Source organism: Apium graveolens, chromosome 3 (genome assembly GCF_009905375.1).
Source record: "Apium graveolens cultivar Ventura chromosome 3, ASM990537v1, whole genome shotgun sequence".
Lineage (NCBI taxonomy): Eukaryota > Viridiplantae > Streptophyta > Magnoliopsida > Apiales > Apiaceae > Apium > Apium graveolens.
The window spans coordinates 147681436-147698874 of NC_133649.1; positions in this window are offsets into that span (position 1 = coordinate 147681436).

Below are 17439 nucleotides of genomic sequence, written 5' to 3' on the forward strand. Positions count from 1 at the left end.
TATTATTATTTATGTAGGATCTTGAGACGATGGAAAACTTGCCATAAAGGTCGAGTGAAGCTCCAGTAGTTGCTCCTACCAGTCAGACCAGACCAGCCTATCTCAAGGCAAGTCATTCAACTTGACCTTCATGTTTACTATAAACAGTTCATATTTATCGATGCAATTATCCTGAGTCATTTTGATATGTTTAAATCAAGCGTATCTCTCGCTTATCTTTGAATTACATAGAGATTCCATGAACCCTCAAGTATGTATTGCAAGTAGTTCAAAAGTCTTTTCATGATAGTTAAATGCCATGAAAAAATAAAGAGTTGTTATAATACTTGATTGATCCTCTTGATTAACATGATGATGATTCCTAAGTATTGATATCTCATCCTGATGCTTGAACCCCTATAGAACCTTACCTTGAACTTTGATAGTCAGAAACTTACCAACATGATTCCTCATTGATTGATACCCTCTTTCCTATCCTAAAGCTTGACAATTCTGATATATACATTCATCCTGAGCTAGAGATCATTACCTTAACACCCATAGTATTCGTGAAGCTTATCTTCTTAATGATCCAACACTTGTACCTTGACGAGAAACCATTGCTTTAAGCCCAGTTTGGAATTACCCTTTCATATTATCCATTAGTCTCACCATATTTTCCTGTCCAATTTCTGACATATGAAAACCTTTTGGTTACCCTAATAGAGTAAAGTTTTGTGAATCATGGCCCTGAGATTTAGTACCATATTTCCCGTGTTTCGAGTTGATCAATATTCCCTTAATAAAAATGTGTACTGTTAAAAGAGATTTTGTTACAATTCGGCATCATCTTTTGAAATAAATAAAATATGGGTTTTCAGTCCCAAAGGGGGATAAATGTTTTCTTGAATAGTGGATCTGGACTGAGACGCGAGTCCTTTCCACACTTATATTAGGCTTAAAAGTTGCCTAGGGATTCCCGTTAATGTTTTAGAACCCAGCGAGGTTCGGGATTACTTCGCGGCTGATCACCGGTTGTAATCCATAGCGTCATAAAATGATTTTGATTAAGACATGATTTTTTTAAAATTGTTTTGATACAAGCAAAATGATGCCATCTCACATAGTTTTATCTCTCGTTATCATTAGTTATGTCTCTCCATTGGCATTCTTAAAAGTATATCTCGATTTATGTTTTGTGTTGTGTTGTTAGCACTTGTTGAGCATTTGGCTCACTTCTTGCTTTACCCTGATATTACAGCTAGCAACTATGGTTAGATTCAAGCAGACTGCCCGTAAGACCTGTGATGCTGATGCTTATGTTCGAGCTCAGGTAGAATAAGTATAATAGTTGTGTGAGGACTCGATATTTGTAATCAGATGTAATAGTTGGTAGTGTTGGGTTGTTCCAAACCCTAAACTGTAAGATCTTGGATTTGGTTGTGTATTCTTCATTAAAATGATGTAATGGCTATATTTATTTTTCTGTTAAAGTTGGGGGTGTGATAAACTTTATCCATACCTAATATCAAACTAAATCCAAAACCTAATTTATATTCATATCCAAATCTAACTAAATCTAAATCCATATCCAAATGAGTCAAATCCCCTAATGGCCAATATGTCTAGAGCACTAGATAAACTAAACAATCCCACGAAGGGCAAATTATGCCTCAAGCACCAAATAAACCAAAATAATTCAAATAAACTAAACCAATTCCATGAAGGATCAATTGTGCCTAGAGTACCAAATAAAGCAAACCAATCCCTTGAAGGGCCAATTGTGCCTAGAGCAGTAGATAAAAAAATAAAAGGCGAAGAAGTATACAAATGTGCTTAGAACTACTCTCATCATAAATCATGCGAAAAGGAAAGGAAGATGAGATATAAAGAAAGGAAAAAATAGTATTATTAAGGAGCGAATATTATCAAAGAGAGACCGCGAGTGTATGTGAGAGTTTCAACCAAAACCAACAGAAAAGAATTCAACCAAAATCAATTTGGTTTACCCAAAGAAATCCAACCAATTTGAAGGAAAAAAATAGTAATCATGATTAAAACTCAAAATCATCCAAGAAAAAAAGAAAAAAAAATGTTTTGAATAAGAAGAAAACGAGAAGAAACAATAATCATAACACATGTTTTAAACCCAAATATGTGGAAACCAACCCGATATAGCTCATCATCAACCTATCCCGGATCAAACCATAGCTCAGATACCATGACTAAGTATAGAGAAGAGAGAAAAATAGGGTTTTGTTATAAAATTACTTTTTCCTAATTACAATAAAAGAGTGGCTTATATAGCTAACAATCAAATAATAATAAAGGAAAATATCCTAACAAGAAAATTATTATAATAATGAAACTATCCAATAATATAATATAATTAGATTACATTAGTTCATGTGCTATGCACGGCTTTATTAAAAAAAATCATTAGAAGATATATTTATATAACATTTTTAATTTTGATAATATATTAATAATAAATTTAAAAAGAAGAGAATCATATAAAAGAAGGAAGAAAGAGAATTGGTGGAATTAGAGAATAAGTTATTTAAGGTAGTAAATATGATAGGCGGAATTAGAGATAGTTAATTAATGTTATGGAGGGAAAAAATTATACAACGCCACGTGGCAGTTTGATGAGTTAGCGATGTTTGTTTTAGTAGTAGTAACTAGATTAGTTATCGGGCTGATACACGGTTAATATGTAGTTTATTTAAAATTAATGTGTGTAAAAAACTATTTTAAGTAAATACTAAAGAAAAAGTTATATATTAATATTTTTATAACATGGAACAAATAACTTTTTGTGTATGTTGAATAAAGGTCTTATAAAGGTTTTTTTACAAATTTTACTTAAAATTTTACAATATTGTGAATTAGTCAAAAAAATAAAAAAAATGAGTGAATAATTAGAATTAGAGAGTATGAAAAACAGGGGAGGGAGATAATAAGTGGATATTAATGAGTGAGAAATGGATGATGACAATTAATGAAGAGGGAGAAGTAGAGTATATGAAATAAAATATTTTTAAACAATATAAAAAGTGAGATTAAATAAAAAAATTGACTCATAAGCAAACATGACATCATCGTAGAATAATCTGATACAAGGATGACATCCAGGGCAGGAATTACGGGGACCAAAGGGAGCCCGGTCCCCGCCAATCCGGAATAACCCCAAAATTTCAATATAAAATTTTAAATTTACTAAGAATTTTTCTTTCGATCCCCCTAAATATAAAAAAATTGAAATTGAAAATTGGCTAAACAGATTTTATTGAATTTGTTAAATATTTTATTTAAAATAATATGGATTAGATGGAAATTAGTGAATTTATTCATTTAATCTTAATTAATAAATAGTAAATAAAATAAACATATAAGATAGTACAATTGAGATAAAAAAATATATCAATTAAGTATCAAAAACAAAACACCTGCTTTAAACCCTAAAATCCCTAATAGACACGTATTTACAATCCCTAATTTCACATCTCTATCTATTCTCTCCCTTTGAATCTCATCAGTAAATATGAGCAAGAGAAAAGAAAATTACATCATATTTTCAACCCAAGAAGAAGCAAACTTTTTGCGAAAATCAAACACAACTTACTCCTACTATTGCATCGGTTGAAGTCACTGGAGATGGAGATCATGGAGTCGAGCCTCAAACTTTTTCTTGGACAAACAACAACTCTGAGCAACATGATATTAATAAAGGTATTGACTCTAAGAATATTGATGAAAGTATTGATTTTAGTTCATTGATACGTGATTTTGATTTACGAAAACAAATTGAGACTTATGATCCAAATAAAAAAAACTAGTTATGAGGGCATATATTGATCTTGGTCCATATCAACCTATGCAAGTTTATCCTTTCTTGGGTCCAGAACATCATCCCTGTCGGTTTCAAAAATGTTGGTTTGAGAAATTTCCTTGGCTAGAATATGGTTTCTTTTGCTTTCCTGAAAAACTCTTTCTTAAATATGCAACTGTGTTTTGAATATGCAAGAATACAAATAAGATTTTAAAAGTATTCAATAAACACAAAATAAATAAATAAGAGTTTAAAAACTTTCCAGTGGATTTGTATTCCACCAGAGATGTATAAATGAGAAAATCTCTGTGATGGAAGAATGCACACAGCCGCTTACAAGTAAACTTTATTACGACCTAGAATGTGAGAGTACTAAAGATACAACTTGCCTTCAACCTCTTGTTCTAGTTAATTTATTAATTTTTAGTTACTTGCTAAACTTGGTTTATATATCACCAAGTTACATGTGTAATAAAATAGAAAAATAATATTCCTATCAGCTAGGTCCCATCACATGTTTCTCATTTCTTTGTCCAATACAATCCAAGTTAGATATATTATCTTTGAACGAGCTTGTCTTGCATGGAAATGGAAATGCTTCATTTTCTTCCAACATCTACAATCAGGCTGCCACAATCCTTTTTTGCGCTATAAACCCATGTGACTCTGTCAGCTTCTGTTAAGTCCATTTCAACTGCTATCTTGTTGATTATTCATTGATGCTTCATAGGTGTTATCCGTTGACACTATAATGGTGTCATCCGTTGAAGATTTCTTGAGGGCATCCGTTGACAGCTTAAGCTGATATCCGTTGAAGGCTTCACTTATCTGTTGAAGGCATACTGAGTTATCCGTTGAGGCTTATAGAGTCATACGTTGAAGCTTTATAGATTAGCAGTTGATAGTGTTTCCATAGCAGTTGATACTCTTTCATTAATACAAAATTACAAGGCATTTTATATTTATAATTAACCCACCTATTTTTTATATCTTGCTAGTAGTCAACATGACTTAGAAACTACTAAAACTAATAAATCCCCCAGTTATTCTAGTGTACAGATGTTGAAAACTAATTATATAAGTTACTCCTTCAACGGATGGATAACTGTGGTTATCCGTTGAAGGCTACAAAGGGCACTTGATAAATCTACTTAAGGTATTTTGCTGAATTATCATCAAGATCACAATATATTCCTAACAATCTCCCCCAATTTATATCTAATGGAATTATAGGCATAAATTCAGGTTGATTTGATGATAAAAACACCCTATAAAAATTAAAACATTAAAAAGTAGATAAATTGTAAAGTGCTGCAATAAAATTGAAATGTACAAAGAAAGTTAAAAGAGTTTACATGTCATCATCAAGGTGCTCCTCTAGACTGAGCAGATGATTTCTTTTTCCTTGATTCCCTTATCTTCTTCCCCAATCTCTCATTATTCTCCTCAATCTGAAGTTGGAGTTGTCTGTAGAATTCAGCTTCATTTTCTTCATTGATATCCAACATCTCCTGCATCTTTTTAAGAGTTTCATTACTGAAAATTTTAAGCTGGTCTTCAATTCTGAAAAATCTTCTGACATACTTTTCATCTCTAAACTCCATAATCCAGTAAGGTTTCATGTGCACCCTATATTCAGTATGGGCGATAGTTAAAACTCTTGGTAGTGTAGTAGGATCTCTCTAGCTTTGTCTGATTGAACTTTTCTTTTTGAGTAATTCTGATTTTGCTACCTTGGTGATTTAAAGTTTTTCTTTATTGCAGAAAATACCTTGACTATGACACTGTAGCCTTCATTGAGATTCCTGTAGAGAGGCCATGTTATCTCATTACCCTCTTTGTATCTGAATACTAATCTTTCTGGAAGCCTGTAGTTAGCATCAAATCCTCTAACTTCATCCATTTATTTCAAAAATAGTTCAATTTCTAAAAATTCTTTAATGTCACATATGTAAAGCTGATCATCTTTGTTGACAACAGGCTTGGGTTTTGAGATGGCTTTAATTTGAGTTAGGGTTGGCTTGGTTCTCTGTTTTTCTTCCTTGGGTTTTTTTCTTTGTGGGTAATGGTATGTTTAAATCAGGAATTGGTAAACTATCCCAATCTATAGGTTCATCCTTTGGTACCATGGGTTCACCATGAAAATTGACCTCAAGATTGACCTTTATTTCAACTACTTCCATAGTGGGCACATATGGTTGATTTGTTGGCATAGATTGAGATGGTTCACTTTACTTTTATATAGCACTTCATGGCCTCTTAGCTTTCACTTTCACCCTATTTCCTTTATCCCACTCAGGTTTTTCTTCTTTCCTCTCAGTTTTATCATCCATTTTTTGTTCAGTTGTAGTAGAGGCGGGCTTCTCATTCTTATTTTAAGTTTGCCTTTTATTTGGATTTGGTAATGTCTTTATCCTCATGTCTTCTTCTTTCTTGGCTTCAACAAATTGAGGATGCCCACTCATCATACAGATCATTTCTTCATGTTTGTAGATTTTGCAAATCTGTTTCTCAAGGTTGCATCCTTAGTTGTCTTGTAGATTTCAATTGTCTTACCAAGAGGTTTCCGCTCATCAGGCATGGGAGGTAAATAGACTAGCAATATTGGGTGCTTGTTTGAAAATTTGAAAGTTGATGGCTTCGGCTTTAGCACCACAATGGGCATGAGTTCATTGATTATTGAATTTTCTCCCTTTGCACCATTCCCCAGCTTCATTTATTCTAGAGTTAGAGGCCTCAAGTGTGTGCAGTGCTTCACGGATTTTGATTGATTTGCAGTTGATCCAAAAACTTGAGCAATTCTTTCATTAATTCTCTTCTTATGTTCCTTGATATTCAATTCAGCTGCAACCAGATTAATGAGATAAATGTTATATAGCTCCCCCTTAGCTGATGGCTTCGGCATGATAATAGATGGAAGTATTACTTTAGAGACTTGAACATGCACATCCTTCTCCCCCTTTTTATTATCATCAAGTTGAAGTGTAGGAGTTGAAGTTTGTGCATCCACCAGCTGTTGGAGTAATTGATTTTGATTTTCTTGATTGTTAAGTATTTTGGCAACTGAGTCTTTAACATTTGACATCCTTGTGCTCAAAGCCTCAACTTTTCTTGCTAGGTCACTTTTTTTCCTCAACTTTAGCTGAATTTCTCTCATAGTAGCTGCAGAAAGCTTCTCATCCAACCTTGTTTGCACATCCTTTTTTACTTCATCAAGGAAAAGTTTGAGACCATCCAACTCTAGATTCTGTTTGCATTGACATTTATAGTTGCTGCTAGTGCTATTTGAGTTTGATTGATCAATTTGAAGAGTGTGGAGGTGAAGTGATGAGAGATGCACTGCTTTCTAAATATCCAGTCATAAGTAGAAGTTGTAGAACCGGGGCCTGCATCTCCCCCTATGTTTGTGCCAGCTTCATCACCAAACTCATCATCCATTGAATCATGATTATCCTCTTCATACTGAAAGTCATCCTCAGCTACAGGAGACAGACTTGAAATGACATCCTTGGCCCTTTGCATAGATGCAATTGTGTGAACAAGATTTAAAGTCCTTTCAGCCTTCTCATTGCCCTGAGCAGCCAAATTTTGATAGGCTGTAACAGGGTGAGTAAATGTCTCAGCATCCAGGGAAATATAATCTATAACAACTATGTATTCTTGCTAAAATATTCTTTCCCTTTCTGCATCACTAACATTCATTGACTCATTATTAATGGTTGCCACCCTTATATCATAAGTACCTACTTTTCTCTCTTGATCTCTCTTTTCTTGCATCAGGGGCTCCCCCTGGCTCACACCACTGACACCCTCATCTTCACATACTAAGGTGGGACTCCACTCACTCACTTTTTCCATACTTGAAGAAATAGTGAGCATTGATGAACCCTCAACCTCTCCTTTTGCCTGGGAGCAACCCATCATTTCACTCATTTCACTCTCTTTCCCCATTCCTAGATGTAGTTGAACAACTAATAAGTTATCTACACTTGTAATAGATTTTAAAATGTCAAGTTGTGTATTGACTGTCAACTGATGTGAAATATCCGTTGAAGGTGTAGTTATGACTATCAACGGATAACTGATGTGAAGCATATCCGTTGAAGGACAATTACTTATCAACGGATGACGGATATCCATTGATGAAGAAGAAATAAGAGGAATAGACGTTAAATCTATTGTTGAGTCTGTGGAGATTGATTTTAGATTTTGGTGCACAGACTCTTCAACAGTTGGAGAAAGAAATGCCAAGTGATCCAACAAATCATCAATTAGATAATGATCACTTGTTTGAGTATTTGGCTCCCCCGTGGGTTTGAGAGATGGGGAATCAGAGTTTGATGTGGAAATCATGTCCACGTCCAGAGAGATAGTTTGAGAGCTTTGTGTTTGTGGTGTAACAATTATTAATGAATGAGACTGTAACTCCACATTTACTGGAGCCACATCAAACTGAATTTGAGAAGGTGCAGATACCAAGTCAGTGACTTGAGATTGCACAGTGTGTGTACCATGTGACTCTCTCATTGGTTTAGATTTCTTCTTTCTAATGTAAGTTTGGGCTAGGTCTTTAGTATCCCTACCCCTCTTATTTTTTGCTCCTGATTGGGAGCTCTTTTCAATAGTCACATCCTTTTGGGAGGATGCAATTAGGGATGTGCTAATTTCCTTTTGAACAACTACAGTCTATTTTGGAGACTGCAGTGTGGCTAACTTGGGTCATACTTGCCTCACCCTCCTTATTCTTGGGACTTCTTTGATTTTCACCTCTTCCCTCACCTTGTTCACCACCTTGTTCACTCCCCTCAAGTGCTTTGGTGGTTTTTACAACTAGTTTTTTTAGAGACACTAGAGGTTGGTTTTTTTGCTTTGGATTTGAAAATTTAGTTTTAGTGGCTTGGGTTGGAATCTGTTTGGACACTGTCACATATTTCATAGCCACAGTTGAAGGAAAAGAATTTGGAGTTGGGAGGAGATATGGATAAAAGTGTTTACCTCACTTACTAGAGGTGCCTCAATGATGGGAAGATAGTTGAGGGGCACTTCACTGTTTAGATTGTTCCTGATCAAATCTGCAAGAACTCTCTTTTCTTGAACCCAACAATCAAGCTTGTTATTTGGGTTCTCAATAGCCAAATATTTGGAAACATGATTAGCTAGCAACATAAGAAATCTAGCATAGTATACATTTTTAGGCCTATTCCGAATATCTCCAAATTTAAACCATATTTCTAGCATGATATAGTTTCTAAAATCTAAGTACTTATCAGACAAAAGCATGTAAAGCATGTTAAAAAGTGCAAAATTAATGGCATCAAAATTGCTAATCTTACCAGAATAGACCTTAGTAAAATCATCATAGAAGTAACTACACTCTTTCCTAAGTCCCTTTCTCTTAATACTACCTAGACTACAGTATCTAGAGAATAACCTATAGAAGTAAGCATGTTAATCATATCAGTGTCAGTGTGTGCAACAGTTGTGTTATTCTCAGGTAATTTAAGACATGACTGTACTGCATCAGAATTTACATAATAGTTGTTACCTTTGAGAGTAAAGGTAAAAGTCATGTCCTTGGAATCAAAGATTCTAGAAGTCCAAATTTCCTCAAGAACTTCACAGTAGATGACTAGAGATTCGAGCATAGAGTACTTGACTTTGTAGTTGCTAATGAACTTCATCATCTTGTGGTAGTCCTCATGTGCAACACTCTTGTCTACTAGTGCTACAAAGTTGTTTTTTCATATACATACCCTATCTGAGACATGATTTTCATGACTGGTTCCATTATTTCTAGTTTTGCAGTTGTAGAGAGAAAGAGGGTTTTGGAGACGAAAAAAAGTAAATTTGCCTTGTGAATTTAGAGAAAGATAAAAGTGAGATCTGAAAATGAAATTGGTTTTTATACTTTCCCAGAATAAGTCACATAAATGATTAAAAATAAAATTAAATACCCAATGTTAATTTCCAAAAATAATCGTTCAAAAAAAAAGTAAACTGAAGAAATTCTAAAATTATCCATCGATTTATACATAAAGACTATAAGTATATATCAACGGATAACCCTTTTAGAATCAACGATTATAATTGATCAACGAATATTAACTATACCATTATCCGTTGAAGGATAAAGTGTCCAGAAATATGTTTTATTATCAACGGGTAATTCTTATCAGTTGAAAGAGTAATTTTGACTTAGCAAAAATTTTACCTTTTCATGACTTGATCAAGAAAATCAAATTGATTTATGGATGCATTACAAATTGCATGGACATCAATAATAGTAAATTAAGAGTAGTTTAGCATACCTAACTCCCTTACCAACCTAGTAAAAGTTGATTAATCAAGTGGCTTGGTAAAGATGTCTGCAAGTTGCTGCTCACTTGGAACAAAAAGAAGTTCCACAGTACCATTCATCACTTGCTCTCCTATGAAATGATACTTGATGTCAATGTGCTTTGTCCTTGAATGCTGCACAAGATTTTCAGTAATGGCAATGGAACTTGTATTGTCACAGAATATTGGAATCTTGTCCATATGTAGACCATAATCAAGCAATTGATTTCTCATCCATAAAATCTATGCGCTACCAGAAACAATGTATTCAGCCTCAGCTGTAGAAGTAGAAACTGAGTGTTGTTTCTTACTAAACCAGGACACCAACTTATTTCCTAGAAATTGACATGTTATGTAGTACTTTTTATGTCAATTATGTAACCTGCATAATCTGTATCTGAATAGCCAATTAGATCAAACCATAATCTCTAGGATACCAAATGCCAAGTTTTGGTGTCCCTTTGAGATATCTGAAAATTCTCTTGATAGCCACTAAATGAAATTCCCTAGGATCAACTTGGAATCTAGCACAAAGACATATATCAAACATTATATCTGGCCTACTAGTTGTTAAATATAAAAGTGAGACTACCATACCTCTATAGCTTGAAATGTCCACAGACTTTTCAGTTGTGTTCAATTTGTTAGATATATTTGATAATGTCATGGCTAATATGTTTTATGTTTAGCTTTCAGATCTTACTTGAACAGGATAAATCAGTACTTAACTGTTGATCAGTACTTATACTGGAAGTCAGGACTTAAGGATATCAGTACATATGTTATCAGGAGATAATCGTCAGAAGATAGATATCAGAACTTTAAGTGCGGAAGGACAATCAGATAAGGACAGTAGCTGATTAAGGAAAGAAGATCAAGATAAACATAAGAAGAGATATGCATGAAGAAGGAATTCTGTAAAGAATGGAATACTTGGAAGAAAAGATATCTGATTGATATATTTTAGGAAGCAAAATTATATTCCATATCAATTAGCGATTATCTTGTAACTGTGTAGTATATAAACACAGATATAGGGTTTACACTATAAGTGTTATCATTATTAGAGAAGATTATTCATTGTAACCCTAGCAGCTGTCGTGATATTTGTTCATCACTGAGAGGTAACAGTTCCATACTATAACAGAGTTTATTGTTTCAATAAAGTTTGTTTTCTATTACTTAAGTTCTTAAAGTTCGATTTGAGTGTACTATACACTGTATTCACCCCCTCTACAGTGTGTGTGTGTGACCTAACAATTGGTATCATAGCCTATCTGTTAACATACATACAGTTAAAGATCCAAACACAATCATGTCGGACACAGAAACTCCAACTAAGCCTACCAAAACTGAGGAACCACCAAAGACACAAATTCAGAGTCGGTATGAGACCATTAGAGTTCCCATACTGAGACCATCTGAATATCCCATATGGAAGGTAAGGATGACCATGTTCCTGGAAGCAACAGATCCAGAATACCTTGATAGAATCAAGGAAGGCCCTCACAAACCAACCAAACTCGCTGTTGCAGTTGCAGGTGAAGCAGCAAAGACCGTACCAAAGGAGAAGAGTGATTATACTGCTGAAGACATAGCATCAATTGCTAAGGATGCTAAGGTACGACACTTACTGCATAGTGCCATTGATAATGTAATGTCAAACAGGGTAATCAACTGCAAGATTGCTAAGGAGATATGGATGCTCTGGAAATAAGGTGTCAGGGAACTGACACAATTAAGAAGAGCAGGAAGACAATACTCACTCAAGAGTATGAACACTTTGACTCAAAGATTAATGAGTCATTGAATGATTTATATGATAGATTTGTCAAACTTTTGAATGATTTGTCATTGGTTGATAAAGAGTATGATCTTGAAGATTCAAACCTTAAGTTCCTGTTAGCTCTTCCTGAATGCTGGGATTTGAAGGCAACGACAATAAGAGACAACTACAATCTTGATGAAACAACTCTTGACGAAATCTATGGAATGCTCAAGACTCATGAGCTGGAGATGGAACAAAAAAGCAAGAGGAAAGGAGGAAAGTCAAGGACAGTTGCTCTAAGGCTGAAGAAGAATTCCCCAAAGCAGCTTCCTCAAAGAAAGACAAGGGAAAAGCTCTTTTCATAAAGTCTGATACCGAGTCATCAAGTTCTGAGAGTGATGATGACTCAGATTCTGAAAGCTTGCCTGAGACTGATGCTGATGAGGAGATGATGAAGTTGTGTGCTCTTATGGTTGAAAGGAATCACAAAGATTGCATACAGGAAGTTCAGGAAGGGAAAGAAGTTTTCCAGGAAAGGCATAAGTTCTGATAAGAAGAATTTCAGAAGATCTGAAGGCAGAGGAGGAAAGTCTGACAGAGGAGATTACACCAATGTTAAATGCTATAACTGTGGTGAGAAAGCCACATATCTCCTGACTGCAAGAAGGTAAAGGGTGACAAAGGCAAGGCTCTTGTCATAAAGCAAAAAAGCTGGACAGACACCTCAGACTCTGAAAGTGAGGAAAACTATGCATTGATGGCAAATGCTGATAAAGAAAGTGCTGAGAGCAGTTCTGAAGTTTCTGAAACAAAGGTACCTCAGACTACTTATGCTTTTCATACTGATGATATTAATGAGTTGAGAAGATATCTTAAAACCATGTTTGTTAGCTATAGAGACCAACTTTAACATGTGAAAGATTAACTTCTGAAAATCTTGCATTTAAGAAAAGAAATGATTTCTTAGAAAAAGAGTTAGTCATGTTCCATCAAACTCAGAAGGATAGAGATGATGCTTTTTATGTTAGGAATGAAGTGCTAAAATTAAATGAATCTCTAAAAACTGAGTTAGAAAAGGAAAAGAGAGATTATCAGGACTTCGACTAACTCTGGCAAAACAACTCAAAATTTGCTAAGTAGTGGAAACTGGAAAGAGGGCTTAGGTTATGGAGAAGATAAGAAAGATAAAGGAACTGAAGAAATTAAGTCTGTTGATAAACAAAAGCCAAAGTTAAAACCTGTTAAGCTTTGTAACTGTAAAGTCTGAAAATGAAAAATCAGAAGTTACAAAGAAATTAACTTCTGATAAACTAAAACAGGAAAAGACAGCTGAAGTGAGCATGGCTTAATGACAAAGAAGCAGCTAAGCATAAGCTGAAAGATGTCAAGAATGCAAACAAGGTAAAATCACTAGGGAAAATAGGAATGGAAAGGAAGGTGTGAATAAAAGCAATGATTATAAACCTGTTCCTGATGCTCCTAGGAAAACATGTTCATAACTGTGGAAGTTCTAACCATCTGGCTTCTTTTGCAGGAAGAATAAGAATATTAACTCCTTACCTTCAAAATCAGGAGTTAAGAGTCAGTCTGTTAGATACAAACCACAAAATCATTGTTTTCATTGTGGTAGTTTATGGCATTCCATTTATACGTGTAAGGAATATCATAGTTTGTACTATGATTATTATCAAATAAAACCTTCTTTGAAAGAAAGTTTCCATTGTTCCTTCTAGTGTAAATTCTGATTCAAAGTCTGATAGTGTAAGTTCTGATAAGAAAAATGTTAACATAAACTCTGATGCTAAATCCGCTGCAAAGTTAACAAACTTAATAAGGCAAAGGATCCAAGAAAGTCTGGGTCCTAAAATTAATAATTAGTGGTCTTTGTGATTGCAGGGCAACAGGAAAATATTCTAGTTCTGGACAGGGGATTGTTCAGGACATATGACTGGAAATAAGGCCCTGCTATCAGACTTTGTGGAGGAAAGTTTGCCCAAGTGTTTCTTATGGAGATGGCAACATTGGAAAAACATTGGGGATTATGGCAATATCAATCTTGGAAATGTCATAATTAAACAAGTAGCTCTAGTCTCAGGACTTAAACACAAACCTACTGGAGTATAAGTCAAATCTGTGACAGAGTTATCATGTTTGATTTCTTTGAAGAACACTGTGAAATTGTGAGTAAATCTAAAGGCAAAATTGTTCTGAAAGGATACAGGCGTCGAAAATTTATGAAGCTAAGCTTCAACAAGTACTGATGGTTTTGCAATCTGTCGTATGAGTAGAGCATCAATTGAAGAAAGCTGGAATTGGCATAAGAAACTCTCTCATTTAAATTTCAACAATATAAATGAACTGGTCAAGAAAGATCTTGTGAGAGGGATTGCCAAACACAGTATTTGCTCCTGATGGTCTTTGTGATTCATGGCAGAAAGCCAAACAAAGAAAATATTCATTCAAGAGCAAGACTGAATCATCACTTCTTGAGCCTTATCATCTACTACATGTTGATCTATTTGGTCCAGTAAATGTCATGTTTATTGCAAAGAAGAAGTATGCGTTGGTCATAGTGGATGAGTTCACCAGATACACAGGGGTGTATTTCTTGCATACAAAAAGTGAAACTGCATTCAATCTTGATTGATCATGTCAAACATCTGGATAAAATGGTCAAAGATTCAGTGAAAGTTTTAAGGATTGATAATGGCACTGAGTTCAAGATTTGATAATGGAAGAGTTCTGCAAAAGCCATGGAATAAAGCAGGAATTTTCTGCTCCTGGAACTCCACAGCAAAATGGAGTTGTTGAAAGGAAGAATAGAACTCTCATTGAAGCTGCACGTACAATGCTTGAAGAAGCAAAGCTTCCAACCTATTTCTGGGCTGAAGCTGTGCAGACTGCTTGTTTTACTCAAAATGCAACACTCATTAACAAGCATGGAAAAACACCATATGAGATGGTGAAGAAAAAGAAGCCAAATCTGAAATATTTTCATGTATTTGGATGCAAGTGTTTTGTTCTCAAGACTCATCCTGAACAGCTATCAAAGTTTGATCTAAAAGCTGATGAAGGAATCTTTGTTGGATATCCACTTTCCACAAAAGCCTTCAGAGTCTATAATTTGAGAACAAAAGTGGTCATGGAATCTATCAATGTCTCTTTTGATGACAAAAGATTACTGGTCTTGAAGATTTCATTGACCATGATCAGCTGAGATTTGAAAATGAAGACTCAAATTCTGATACTGAAAATCCTGACAGTCTAAGTCCTGATACTGTAAACTCTGATGGATTAAACTCTGATGTTATTGAAACTGTGGAGACTACGTCAAAGGAAGATGCACCTATGCAGGGGGAGCATACTCAAGATCTACACATCTCAAGAAACATACAGAAACATACATCTGGCTCTTCAAGTTCTGATAAGCCAAGTTCTGATATTGCTGAAATCTAAATACCGAAGAATCCAACTCAGGAGCATAGTTTCAGGGGGAGCATCAGAAAATGAAAGGAAAATAGCATTGGATCTTGGGGGAGCATCCAGTTCTAGAGAAAAACCTTCCATCTGCAAGGAAGTGGACAAAATCACATACACCTGATTTGATAATTGGAAATCCTGATGCAGGTGTCAGAACTAGAACAGGTACTTCAAATGAATGTCTTTACAATTCTTTTCTCTCTCAGACTGAGCCAAAGAAAGTGGAAGAAGCTCTTCAAGATGCTGATTGGGTGCAAGCAATGCAGGAAGAGTTGAATGAATTTGAAAGAAACAAAAGTCAATTTCCACATCAACTGCAGAAGCAGAGTATATTGCTGCAGGAAGCTGGTGCACAGATTCTTTGGATGAAGAATCAGTTACTGGATTATGGGTTAACATATTTCAAAATCCCTATTTACTGTGATAATCAAAGTGCTATTGCTATGACAGGTAATCCAGTTCAACACTCAATGACAAAGCACATCAGCATCAGGTACCACTTCATCAGGGAACATGTGGATGAAGGTACAGTGGAATTGCATTTTGTTCCCACAGATCAACAACTAGCAGATATCTTCACAAAACCACTGTGTGAAGCTACTTTTATAAGATTGGTAAATGAACTTGGAATGGTTTCAGGTTCTTTCTCTAAATCTGCTTAGTCTTGTTCTGTGTTATCAGACTTTATGCTCAGTATTTACAGAATTAATCTCATTGTGTATTCTGTGCTTAATTGATAAATGTCTTTAAGTACTGACTGTTGTCTGATATATGTTCTAAACTCTGATAAGTGATATGTCTGTTCAAGTACCTATTCAATCCTATGAGGATAACTGTGCTAGATACTGACCTAGTAGTCTTCAATAAACAAATGATTCCATGTAAGAAGTAATTATTTCAGTGGAAACCCTATGACACTAGCAAATTCTGATAATTGAGCTTAGTTAAGTTTATTTGTATATCTATTACTAAGTCACAAATTAGAATAATGCTACTCATCTGTTAAGTTCTGATACTAGTAAAACTGCTGAATGTACTAAGTGCTGATAAACCTCACTTATCGAAAGAAAAAGCAAAAAGATCAAAGAATAAAATCAGGTACTCCTTTGAGATCTAGAGTAAAAAAATGTGGAAGGGACGACCCAAGTGCATTGCTGGTATTAAGTAGATATGCATTAGAAAGCACAAATATTTTCTTGTGGACTTTTCACACTCTATGATTACTGGAGAAATACTCTGATAATAGCATAAATTCTGATACACAGTCGTGACCTCACTTACACTGAGAAGCCACTGTAAAATAGAATATTCAAAAGATGCATAAAATTAGCACAAAACAGTTGAGGTGGACTCAAGCATGAACTCATTCATCAGTAGGTTTCAGGACAATGACAGCTCTTTAGCAAAATTTAGTTATGCCTTATTTCTAAGATGTACTGAAGTGAATCAGACTTTACTCTTTGTCTGTTATTTAGCTTAATGCACACACTAATCAACTCCATCGGAATGATGAAAATTTCTGTGGTGGTCTATGTTATTTTAGATAAACAGGTCATTGTGGTCATTATTGCACAAATTCTGAGGACAAGTTCTAGTTACACGTTCTGATGATTAAGTTCTGAAGTCTATAACTCAGAACTTGTATGAGGATTTACTAAGATGGGCATTCATTTTTCGAGTTAAGAAATTATGTTCTGATGACTGTTAAGTTCTGGTATAGGTCTAAGTTCTGATTTCTCAGTCTAATCCTTTACTTGGCTTACTTGGTCTAAGTTCTCCTTTACTCCTGGTAAATGCTGATACTAAGAAAAAAGTGGTTAGACCATTACAGATTCCTAAGTCTGTAAAACAGATCCTGGTAAATGCTGATCCTGATACTTATAGATCTGTTTACTCTGATGTCCAACCAACTCCAAACACCCAAAATCCATCAACCTCAGTACCTACCTCTCATTCTACTCAACCTACCCTCAGAACATATCTCAAATCCTATCTCTCAACTTCATAGACTGCTCGACCTTCATCTTCAGCACCTACTGTGAAA